The sequence below is a fragment of the Mobula hypostoma genome, chromosome 29 (genome assembly GCF_963921235.1).
Source record: "Mobula hypostoma chromosome 29, sMobHyp1.1, whole genome shotgun sequence".
Taxonomy (NCBI): Eukaryota; Metazoa; Chordata; class Chondrichthyes; order Myliobatiformes; family Myliobatidae; genus Mobula; species Mobula hypostoma.
Window position 1 is genome coordinate 8,064,752 of NC_086125.1, and position 13,391 is coordinate 8,078,142.

At 43.8% G+C, this 13,391-nt stretch overlaps 1 protein-coding gene across 1 annotated transcript in view; it reads right to left on the reverse strand.

Annotated features, from left to right (window-relative positions):
• Window positions 1-11,437, reverse strand: part of LOC134339325 (hemicentin-1-like) — a 73,120-nt gene extending 61,683 nt beyond the window's left edge. Inside the window, exon 1 of the mRNA XM_063035730.1 lies at window positions 11,369-11,437. The gene's annotated coding sequence lies outside the window, so the exon portion shown is untranslated. The remainder of the gene's footprint in view (window positions 1-11,368) is intronic.
• Window positions 11,438-13,391: the final 1,954 nt, after the last annotated feature.

A 13,391-nucleotide genomic window follows, 5' to 3' on the forward strand; every position in this document is an offset into this window, starting at 1 on the left:
CAGAGCTGAAGTATGATGAAAGATTGTACCCATTAGGCCGATATTCATTGTAGTTTAGAAGAGAGGGGAGCTCATAGACCTATAAAGTTAAAACTATAATGTGTTAGATTTAGATTATGAGAACACTCAGTCCTCTTTTTATTGTCGTTTAGAAATGCATACATGCATTAAGAAATGATACAGTGTTTCTCCAGAGTGATATCACAGAAAACAGGACAAACCAAAGACTAACACTGACAGAACCACATAATTATAGTTACAGCAGTGCAAAGCAATACCATAATTTGATAAAGAACAGACCATGGGCACGGTAAAAAAAAAAGTCTCAAAGTCCCGAGTCGATCGACTCCTAAGTCCCCGATAGCAGGCGGCAAAAGGGAGAAACTCCCTGCCATAAACCTCCAGGCACTGTCAACTTGCCGATGCCTTGGAAGCAGCCGACCACAGCCGAAACTGAATCCATCCGTTCGAAAACTTCGAGCTTCCGACCAGCCTCTCCAATACAGCCTCCCGAGGGCCATCCTCTGCCGAGCGCCCTCAACCTCTCCCCGGCCGCTGAAACACGCAAAGCCGAGGATTTTGGGGCCTTCAGCTCTGGAGATTCCGGTTACCACACAGTTGCAGCGGCAGTGAAGCGGGCATTTCAGAAGTTTTCCAGATGTTCCTCCGTGCTCTCACGTCCGTCTCCATCAAATCAGAATTGTGCACGGTCCCCTACTTGACAGAAAACAGACATCATCACCGAAGTGGCCGCGTGCGCTGCCGTCGCGCCGCCATCTTCTCCCCCTCCCGGGAGTGATTTACTAGGTTAACAGACCTAGGCAGGGAAGATCTGGCTGGTGAGTCTAGAATCAGTGCCATAGCTTCAGGGTATGTCATTTAGAAGTGAGATCAAGAGAAACTTCACCTCGGGGGAGATGACTCTGTGTTGTTTTCTACCACAGAAGTAGTGGAGGCCAAGTCATTAATACTTTCATGAAGAAAGTAGATGCATTTCCTAATGCTAAAGGGATGGATGAATATTAGAAAGGGTAGGAACAGGATTCTGAAGTGGATGGTCATAGAACATAGATCAATATGGCACAGTACAGACCCTTTGGTCCACAATGTTGTGCCAACATTTGAACCTACTCCAAGATCAACCAAACCATTCTCTCCAGCATAGCTCTCCATTTTTCTTCTCTGTTGTATAGAGTTGTGGAACAGACTCAAAACCCTGAAGGACCTACCTCTATTTGTTATATTTCTAATACATTGCACACTCATTCCTCGATATCTATTTGTCACAACCTCAGCTCTGTCTATCAACAGCCCCATCATGGGTACTAGCCTCCATAGTATCCATGACATCTTCAAGGAGCGATGCCTTAAAAAGGCGGCATCCATTATTAATGACCCCCACCACTCAAGACATGCCCTCTTATTGTTACCCTCAGGAAGGACATGCAGAAACTTTAAGGTACTGTCACGTACCCCGTGACGGGGATAAAGAAACCAGCAGAAATAGAAACCACTTTGGAGTCAGTATTGCTATGAAGTAATAATATTTATTAATAACTACGCAATACAGTAAATATCAATGTAAATAAATCAAACAGGTTAGCAATGATTATATATATATATAAGTAAGTAAATCAGTAAGTGTGGAAATAGATATATGAAAAACCAAGCTTCTTTAAGTCTAGGGGTAAAAAGATACAGTCTTACGATGTTGAGTGAAGTTCAGTTCAGTTCAGTTTGTGCTATGTAATTGAATAGCAATGGAGAGAGAGAGAGAGATGAGTCTTCAGGTGAGCTGTTGCCGTCGATCTTCTCGTCATCCTCCGAAATCCTTCCCAAGTCACCGACTGTGACTTTAACCAGGGGGACCGGTTTTCCTGTGGTGGAGCTAAGGGTGGACACATAGACAACTCCCTACCAGTCGACCCCTTCTCCTTCACTGGAAGAGCAATTTGGATCGATCCACCAAAACCCACTTTCTCTGCGGGCACAACAATGCTCATTCAGTGTCCAGATCATGTGTCCGAGGTCTGTATCATCTGACCTCCTACTTATCTCATGGTACTGAGCATCAACTGCCATTCAAATAATCCCTCTTTCCTTTGTCTGTGAAGAAATGCAAGCAGGCAACCTGTCCTCGAAAGTAACATCACAACCTGCCTTCGGTCACCATAGCAACTTTCCAGCTGCTCGGTGCTGTCTCCAACTCCAAACTCAGTAAAAATCCAAAGTTACTTCCAATGCCTTAAAGTGACAGTCGAACCGTTAATCTTCATCTCTCTCTCCTTTCCAAACAAACCATCAATGATAAATCTCTCTCTGTCTCTCTTCATACAGTTAATAGGGGCACTCCTGGATCCCCTCACACTCCCCTTCCTCAGGGAAAAAAAATTGTCAAAGGCGATTTTTTAAAAATGTCCATCACAGAGTTTTAAACAGTACAGGGGGAAAAAAAACATCAGATGACAAAGCAAAAATGTGTACAATTTCCAACTTAATATCGGGATAAGCAATCAGCTATGATGTTATCAGTACCTTTTACATGTTTGATTACCAGATCATATTCCTGCAATATCAGACTCCAATTTAACAACCTCCTATTTTTATTCTTCATTTTATTTAAAAACACCAGTGGATTGTGATCTGTGTAAATCACAAAAGGTCTTTGGGCAGGACAAGTATAAACCTCAAAATGTTGTAAGGCCAGAATAAATGCCAGTAACTCTTTTGCAACAGTTAAATAATTCCTTTGGTCACGATGCTGAGGATGTTCTACGAGTCTGTGGTGGCCAGTGCTATCATGTTTGCTGTTGTGTGCCGGGGCAGCAGGCTGAGGGTAGCAGACACCAAATGAGAATCAACAAACTCATTCATAAGGCCAGTGATGTTGTGGGGATGGAACTGGACTCTCTGACGGTGGTGTCTGAAAAGAGGATGCTGTCCAAGTTGCATGCCATCTTGGACAATGTCTCCCATCCACTACATAATGTACTGGGTGGGCACAGGAGTACATTCAGCCAGAGACTCATTCCACCGAGATGCAGCACAGAGCATCATAGGAAGTCATTCCGGCCTGTAGCCATCAAACTTTACAACTCCTCCCTTGGAGGGTCAGACACCCTGAGCCAATAGGCTGGTCCTGGACTTATTTCATAATTTACTGGCATAATTTACATATTACTATTTAATTATTTATGGTTCTATTACTATTTATTATTTATGGTGCAACTGTAACGAAAACCAATTTCCCCCGGGATCAATAAAGTATGACTATGACTATGACTACTATGACTATTAAAGTTCTTTGAAAAATAAGCTACTGGATGTTCAATGTCATCCACTCCCTTCTGTAACAGTACTGCCCCAGCAGCTTCGTCACTAACACCTGTTGTTATAGAAAATGGCTTTGAAAAATCAGGTGCTTTGAAAAATCAGGTTCTTTGAGCACAGGATGATAACACAGGATGGTTTTCAGACGTTCAAATGCCTCCTGGCAAAGGTCACTCCATTCAAATCTTTCACTCTTCCCTAGGAGTTTTGTTGGGGGGAGAGCAATGTCAGCAAAGTTCTTACAGAATTTTCTATAATACCCAACCATCCCTAAAATCCTTCTTAAAACTTTCTTGCTAGTTGGAACAGGCACTTCAGCAAACACTTGAACCTTGGCCTGTACAGGAGCCAGTTGGCCTTGGCCCACCACATAACCCAGATATGTGACTGTGACATGGCCAAACTCACTTTTAGCAAGGTTCACCGTAAGATTGGCCTTAGAAAGTCTATCAAACCGTTTCTCTACCTCTGCAATATGTTTTTCCCATGTGTCACTCCAGACCACTAGGTCATCAATATAGGCCTCTGTGTTTTCTAACCCTCTGATCACCGAATTGATCATTGTTTGAAATGTCCTTGGTGCATTTTTCATCCTGAAGGGCAAAACATTGTATTCATACAGTCTAGACGGTGTCACAAATGCTGATATCTCTTTGGCCCTCTCTGTTAAAGGAACACCCCGGTATCCTTTTAACAAGTCAATCTTAATAAGGTATTTAGCCTTCTTCACTCTATCAATACAGTCATCCATCATCTTTCTTTGTTCTTTCTTGTTTCTAAGTTCTTCTTCACCCATTTTACTTTCCTCAAAGTTCACGCTGTGACGGTGCTGTTTCGTAGGCTGGGCTGAATTCATAATGACGTGATGCACTGCACCTGCGAACCATTTCAAAAGCCCCATTAGTCCTTTCACTTGTTTTTGCGGTCTAAGGTCCAACTGATGGACCTTATCAGTAATATTTTCCAAAACAATGGAATTCTGACATCTGGGTGAGTCTAGATTCAATGGGTAAACATGTCTTTCCATTCCATTATCAGATTTCATGGCTCCATTTGTTCTATAACAATTCTCCCAGCTGCAATTCTGGCAAACAAGTGTCTTACTTTGACTCGACCATTTTGTAAACTTTCCTTAGCAAGGACACAAAGCTTACTAAATCCCTTCCAGAGTTCTCTGAGTAGGGTCAAAGGTCCTTTTGCCCTGTAACTGAACACAGGCTCCAACAAATTACCCTTCACTGCCTTCTGAATCGAATCTCCAACAATAAATAAAAGGAGGGGAACCCCCTCATCCAAATTTTTCCCATTTCTCACGCAATGTGCTTTAATCATGGTCTTAAGAGTTGAGTTGAGCCGTTCCAAGGCTCCCTTGGACTCTGTGTGATATGTAAGTGACACCATGTGTTTAGCTTCTAATTCTCTAGCTATCCCCTGGAATGTTCTCAAAGTAAAGTTATTGCCCTAGTCAAATTGAATTTCTTTGGGCAGACCTACTAGTGTGTAAAACTTACTGTATGCTGTTACCACAGTCTTGGTCTCGGTGTTTTCAAAAGACATTGCTTCAGGGGACCTAGACACAGCACACACAATTGTTAACACATACTGATAACCAGCTGCAGTCTTTTGCCATGGGCCCACATAATTCACTACATCATTCCTTAAACTAGGCCAGTAAAATTCCAAACACGAGGAATTCTGCAAATGCTGGAAATTCAAGCAACACACATCAAAGTTGCCGGTGAACGCAGCAGGCCAGGCAGCATCTCTAGGAAGAGGTACAGTTGACGTTTTTGGCCGAGACCCTTCGTCAGGACTAACTGAAGGAAAAGCTAGTAAGAGATTTGAAAGTGGGAGGGGGAGGGAGAGATCCAAAATGATAGGAGAAGACAGGAGGGGAGGGATGGAGCCAAGAGCTGGACAGGTGATTGGCAAAAGGGATATGAGAGGATCATGGGACAGGAGGCCCAGGGAGAAGGAAAAGGGGGAGGGGGGGAAAAACCCAGAGGATGGGCAAGGGGTATAGTCAGGAGGGAGAAAAAGGAGAGAGAGAGAAAGAATGTGTGTATATAAATAAATAACAGATGGGGTACGAGGGGGAGGTGGGGCATTAGCAGAAGTTTGAGAAGTCAATGTTCATGCCATCAGGTTGGAGGCTACCCAGACGGAATATAAGGTGTTGTTCCTCCAACCTGAGTGTGGCTTCATCTTGACAGTAGAGGAGGCCGTGGATAGACATATCAGAATGGGAATGGGATGTGGAATTAAAATGTGTGGCCACTGGGAGAGCTTGCTTTCTCTGGCGGACAGAGCGTAGGTGTTCAGCAAAATGATCTCCCAGTCTGCGTCGGGCCTCGCCAACATATAGAAGGCCACATCGGGAGCACAGGACGCAGTATATCACCCCAGCCGACTCACAGGTGAAGTGTCGCCTCACCTGGAAGGACTGTCTGGGGCCCTGAATGGTGGTAAGGGAGGAAGTGTAAGGGCATGTGTAGCACTTGTTCTGCTTACAAGGGTAAGTGCCAGGAGGGAGATCAGTGGGGAGGGATGCGGGGGACGAATAGTTAAGGGAGTCGCGTAGGGAGCGATCCCTGCGGAAAGCAGAGAGAGGGGGGAGGGAAAGATGTGCTTAGTGGTGGGATCCCGTTGGAGGTGGCAGAAGTTACGGAGAATAATATGTTGGACCCGGAGGCTGGTGGGGTGGTACGTGAGGACCAGGGGAACCCTATTCCTAGTGGGGTGGCGGGAGGATGGAGTGAGAGCAGATCTGCGTGAAATGGGGGAGATGGCGGGAGGATCCCTCCCCCTTTTCCTTCTCCCTGGGCCTCCTGTCCCATGATCCTCTCATATCCCTTTTGCCAATCACCTGTCCAGCTCTTGGCTCCATCCCTCCCCCTCCTGTCTTCTCCTATCATTTTGGATCTCCCCCTCCCCCTCCCACTTTCAAATCTCTTACTAGCTCTTCCTTCAGTTAGTCCTGACACAGGGTCTTAGCCCAAAACGTCGACTGTACCTCTTCCTAGAGATGCTGCCTGGCCTGCTGCGTTCACCAGCAACTTTGATGTGTGTTGCAGTAAAATTCTTTCACAATCCTATTCCCTGTCTCTCTCACTCCATGATGTCCACCTAAAGGCATACTGTAAGCCATGTTTAAAACTTCAGCCCCGTAACCTTCCAGAACCACCACGTGACTTGCAGGCACTGTGGCTGGTTTCCACCTCCTCATCAACATCCCATCTTTAAGGTAACATCCCACTGACTCTCTCTGAACTTCCTCTCCTGTGAGAGCTATCTCTCTTAAAGTCACCATTCCAGTATCTCGCTTCTGTTCCTCTGTAAATTACTTCCTCAATAAGACAAACCTTTCTTATACACCTTACTCTTATCAATTGTACTACCCTCTAAGTCCTGCTGAAATCTGGAAGGTAGAAAGGTCTGTGACACATCTTAATAATTTAAACCTCTGGTCTTGCTATTGCAGGCCTTAACAGCAGCTTTGCTCATCAGCTGCATTGCTAAAATACTCTTATCTTGTAGAGCTGTCAACATGCCTCCATTGTTTATTAAATTCAGTACCATCATCAGGCTGATGAGAATTATGTAAAGATTATGAAAGAGGCTAAACAATCTCTTTATCAGCTTCTCTGACCTTCACTACGCCTTGCTTCCATAGCAACTTTCACTCCAAAACCATAACAATTATTTTTTTCCTCCTTCTCCATAACATTATGACCTTGCAGGTACTCACTTCCACATGTCCAAATAAAATTCAACAAACTAGCGCGGCCTGTCTCAGCAGGTCTTTGTCCTGCAAGCAGGGTCAAAGGTCGTGCAACCAATCCAACCTTTTCCAGCACTTTACCCAAAAGTCCAGGAACAGCACTTTTCCCATTACTTCCAGCAACATTGACCTCACCAGCTTTTAAAACACGGTCTACTACAAATGACTGAGAATCCTCACATTCCACTGATATCAAGGTTAACCCCTTACTCACTGAACCAAGTCCATCTGACATACAAAAACTGCATTCCTTTCCAACCAAGTCAGGCACCTCAGACTTCAACTGAGCCTCAACATAAGGTTCAGAATCCTGTGAACTCACAGGTACTTCAACAACCTGAACACATTCAATCGGAACAACTGCCTCTTCTGGGCTGTCATTACTTGTCCCAGTTTCAAATTCAAGGTCATCTCGAACCTCCCAGCTATTCTTTGGCCAACTCTTTTCTGGAGTAAACTCAACCTCATGGGTTAAAACTTCTTCGTCTGCTTTCATATCAAACCCCTTCAGGGTAGGGGCATCCTCTGCAACTGGGTACGTCCTTACCTCATCAGGAGCACAACTTTTAAATTCATCACACAAGTCTAGCCCTTCCGAGCTGTAAAAATCATCAGGGACCGACACTAAACCTCTTTGCTACAACCTCTCCCTTTTAAACTGTCTCTGCCTTTCTGCCGCGTGATCTTCACATTGCTATTTCTCCCTCTCGAGCTGTCTCTTTCTTTCTGCCTCTTCTCTCTGTTTTGCTGCCTCTCTAGCCTCTCTCTTGAGCTGTTTTAATTTCAATTCATGCTCCCCCTTTAATATTTCCAACAGAAGCTGAAGCTCTTCCTCAGTAGGTTCATCTTCCCTGAACAACTCTAACGCCTCCTCATCAAACGTTCCCTTATCTATATAATATTCAACTATTTTTCTTTGAATTTCTACCTCAGTCACACCCTTCTTTACCTCAATTCTCAATTCTTTAGCAATGTCCCGCAACTCATACTTTTTAGCTAACTTCAAAGTACCCGTCCAGTGACTTCAGAAAGTCTCTAACATCCATTTCTGTTGTTTTTCCACACAACCAAATCAAAAGTCCAATTCAAAAGGGATTTTCCCCAATCAATTCAAACCAGCTTCCCAACCAATTTGTTCATATCGCGGACGTAGGCCCTAATTTATGTCACGTACCCCGTGACGGGGATAAAGAAACCAGCAGAGATGGAAAACACTTTGGAGTCTAGTATTGCTATAAACTAACAATATTTATCAATAACTATGCAATACAGTAAATAGCAATGTAAATAAATCAAACAGGTTAGCAATGATTATATATAAAAGTAAGTAAATCAGTAAGTGTGGAAATAGATATATGAAAAACCAAGCTTCTTTAAGTCTAGGGGTAAAAAGATACAGTCTTACGATGTTGAGTAAAGTTCAGTTCAGTTCAGTTCGTGGTATGTAGTTGAATAGTGATGGAGAGAGAGAGAGTGAGTTGAGTCTTCAGGTGAGCTGTTGCCGTCGATCTTCTCGTTGTCTTCCGAAATCCTTCACAAGTCACCGACTGTGACTTTAACCAGGGGGACCGGTTTTCCTGTGGTGGAGCTATCACCCAGGCGAGGGGGTCAACCCCTTCTCCTTCACTGGAAGAGCAATTCGGATCAATCCGCCTGATCGATCCTCCAAAACCCACTTTCTCTGCGGGCACAACAATGCTCATTCAGTGTCCAGATCATGTGTCCGAGGTCTGTATCATCTGACCTCCTATTTATCTCACAGTACTGAGCATCAACTGTCATTCAAATAATCCCTCTTTCCTTTGTCTGTGAAGAAATGCAAGCAGGCAACCTGTCCTTGAAGAAGTAATATCAACAACCTGCCTTCGGTCATCATAGCAACTTTCCAGCTGCTCGGTGCTGTCTCCAAACCCTACTCAGCAGAAATCCAAAGTTACTTCCAATGCCTTAAAGTGACAGTCCAACCGTTAATCTTCATCTCTCTCTCTCACTCTCTTTCCAAACAAACCATCAATGATAAATGTCTCTCTCTGTCTCTCTTCAAACAGTTAATAGGGGTACTCCTGGATCCCCTCACAGTACACACTCAGTAATTCAGGAATAGCTCCTTCCCCTCTGCCATCCATTTTCTGAATGGACATTGAATCTATGAACACCACATCACTACTTTTTTTTTGTACTACTTATTTATCTATTTTATATATATATAATGTAATTCAGTTTTTTCTTTCTATTATCATGTATTGCATTGTACTGCTGTCGCAAAGTTAACAAATTTTATGACATATGCCAGTGATATTAAACCTGATTCTGGTTCTGAGATAAATCTCACAGATCTGATTGATTTCAATCTACAGTATTAATAAAAGGCAAGGAAATTGTATTGATTTAATCATAATCCTTCTAACAATTTTTCCCTGGTGGAATGTGAGTAATGCCAACTCATTACTTAAGGGCAGAAGAAATAACAAGCAACTGTAGTCTGTTGGACTAACTTCTATTGTGAAAGAATTACTGGAGGATGTCATTAAGGAGATGAGAGACTGAGTAATTGGAATATGTGTACTGATCTGTGAGTGATTTTGAAGCTAAATACAACTATATATTTTGAGGAGGCTTGACGCATGATAGATGAGGCTATGTCCCTGGATGTCATACAGTATAAAAGCAGATCCTTCAGCCCACTGAATCCGTGCAGACTCTCAAACATCCATTAACACTGATCCCATTTTATTCTGCCACAATTCCATCAACTTTTGCTAGATTTAGCTACACATAAGGGTAAATTTACATGGAGCAATTAATCTCCTAACCCATTGGATTTTACGATGTGAGAGGAAACTGAGGCACTGAGGGAAATGCCATTGAAAAACGTGCAGAACTCGCGCAGTTAAACTGATGCTAGGGTTGAACTGGGGACACTCGAGCCGGAAGCAGCAGCATCACTAGCCACATCTCTCTGCCACCTGTTATTTATATTCATTTACAGAAGCACCTAGTAAGTTTGCACATTAGAGACATTAACAATTATCAGAGCACATCGGGGAATCTGAACAAAGGGTGATTACATCACCTCTGAAAATGGTAATGCATTTCAGATCACGTTCTGTTCTTCCTGACCTTCACCATGAAGCCACCACTATTCCCTCTCAGCCTTCATATAGAAGCATAGAAAACCTACAGCACAATACAGGCCTTTTGGCCCACATTACTGTGCCGAAGTAATATCTCAATTACTTCCTCTGTAATTTAAATCTCTATCTCAGGTCACGCTGCTCTCAGAGTTCAACACCCTCCCATTCAGCCTTAAACATGCCCCCCAGTAAGTGATCTAACTCTTCATTCTCAGCCACCCTATTCACCTTGATATCCCACTCATATTAAAGGCATCCGTTAGTCTTGCGAGACCATGGATCTGCGCCTGGAAAGTCTTCACTCTCCAGGGTGCCGGCCTGGACAAGGTTGTATGGAAGACCAGCAGTTGCCCATGCTGCAAGTCTCCCCTCTCCACTACACCAATGTTATCCGAGGGAAGGGCATTAGGACCCATACAGCTTGGCACCAGTGTCGTCGCAGAGCAATGTGTGATTAAGTACCTTGCTCAAGGACACAACACATTGCCTTGGTTGGGACTCGAACTCACGACCTTCAGGTCACTAGTCCAATGCCTTAACCACTTCCCCTCACCACATTCCACCTACTTTCCTCTGCCTTGGGAAAACTTCACTTTTACCTGCATTTTCAATATGCCAACTACACACTAGCTCCCATCACTACATTTCTGTGACAATTGAGTATAAAAAACCTCCCTTTTCCCCTCAATTTAAACAGTTTACTGTCTCTTGTCCTGGCTACTACAATTTGCACAGATCTCTTCACCATATTCCCTATGGGGCGGCGCGGTAACATAGTGGTTAGCACAACACTTTACGCTACTGGCGTCCAGGGTTCAATTCCCACCGCTGCCTGTAAGGGCTTTGTATGTTCTCCCTGTGACCGCGTGGGTTTCCTCCGGGTGCTCCCACAGTCCAAGGATGTACCAGTTGGTGTGTTGTTGTAAATTGTCGTGTGATTAGGCTAGCATAAAAATTGGGGATTGTGGTAGGGTGGGATTTGAAGGGTGTACTACGTGCTGCATCACAACAAGCAATAAAAACAGACAAACACATAGATAGATAAATACATTAATAAATAAAGCAACTGGAAAGGCAAACCTTTGGTTTAACTTCTGACTTGAACAGGCAAAAACATCATTACCTGGTATAAACTAGGATTGTTCAAGAATATAATAGCACCCTTTGTCATTTTTTTTCCTCCAAGGCAAACCATGTTCCGAGGCTACATCTGTGTTTTAGGAGCAAATGGACTTCGCAGTCATTCTCAATTTTCCGGTAAAATGGCAGCACCCTTGGTTGCAGAGGCCCCTCTGTGTCCAAGCAAATGTGTAATTTTTCGTCCTTTATGTCTTCTTTACGATTGAAAGACACCGCAGAACATTAAGAACGTCAAGTACTGCAAGTCTACTTCATCAGCAAGTTGTTCGATAGTGGTGGAACCGGATTTGCTACATACCATGTTGCTCCTGCTGGCTAAACAACCCGTGGAGGAAGACGTCAGAGGTGGTGCGCGGTCCAATAAATGGTGCAAAGGATTGTCTTTATTCTTATAAATATTTTTCCTATGATCACAAGACTCTGTTGGACACTGGTAATGTAGAATACAGCAAGTCCAGTTCACTGGTTCATTAAATGGGTCCAACGACAGGGGAGCTGCATGACCTTGGTTCTTGCACGGACTGAGCTCTCTTGCTCCAGGATCACCTGTTGCAGCCGCCCAGAGAATGAGGCGCTGGAGGTGGCATGGTGCAGCAGGTGTCCATGCTGGGCTGGGGATTGCCCCTCCTGTCGGCGCTGCTCTCCAGTCTTCACTCAGTGGAAGACAAGCTGCAGTGTGTTCGTCTAGAGCGAGATGAGGTACTGCTGATTGTCCTCGCGGTAAAGGCGGCTCTGGGACAACATCCCATGCACCATTGATCTACAGGCCATGACCCTCAGAAACTTGGGTTATATTATTGTTATTATTTAAATTATTTTATTATTTTTGACTGTATGTTATACTGCTATTGTAAGCATATGCGCTAAATGCATCTTGAGCTGTGCGTTACGGTTGGTACTGTGCTTGTGTTGTGGCATGGATGAAATCACTGGAGAGACAGAGTTACTGGTAGGTACCAAGCAGCTTCTTTATTCGACACAAGGTACAGCAGGCATCATACAGACAGAGACGCTTTCGGTAGAAAGGTCTGCTAGCCCAATGTGGGCTCGATATTTAAATGCTAAACACAAAGGGCGATCACTGTTTACAAAGTTATAGACAATGCATAGACAGTGCTTCCTTTTGAAGCTACATACAAAACATTACACCTTTCGACTTCATCCTCTCCTCCCGACGCCAACATGTCTGGGTTGCAACTCACAGCCTTTAGGAGTGCAAGTCAAATCCACGATATATTTATTTGGTATTTTACGTGCTAACATAGAGGACAATTAATATTTATAAAGTATAGATAAGGCTGTCTTCGAAACTACCTGTAAACTTCACATTTCCATCCACAGCGTCTGACTAGTATTCCGATATTCACAGCTTTTAGGAAATGCATTGTTGTGAACTCAATCCACAGTACTTTGTCAAACAGAAGACTGGTGGCCAGTCATTTAAGTGTAAATGAATCATCTACCCAAAAACTCACTCTAACACTTGCACCTTGGCCCTCGAAGAACAATGTTTCATTTTGCTGTATTCATTTTGTGTATGGTTGAATGACAATTAAAATTGAAATCGAACTTGAAACCTCCAAGGGAACCGCAACTTTGTCATGGTTGGGTAGGCTTGCATGCCTCAATAACCTAGAGAGCTCTGTCAGCTGGAGTCAGGCTTTATGCTTTGGCTCTTGGTAGCGTAACCCATGCCAAACAGGTCAAAGGGTAGAGGTCAGACGAAGAGTGGCCCACCAGTCCTCCTGGTTTAGGGGTTCAGCTCAGCGCTAACAACCCTGACTGGTAAAACAAAATTGTTATGGAAACAGCAAAGAAGAATCCTTCTACATCTGACTGTGACAGTATTCCTGAATTTCCACCCAGGACTTGCATGACTGACAGTAACAAAAACTGAAAGGAAGCCACCGATATGATGAAGGAAGCCCTGAACACCACCAGATGCGGAGGACTTTCATTGTTGCCCTAAACACCAATGGCGTAACGTGTAGTAAGTCAGTAAGTTG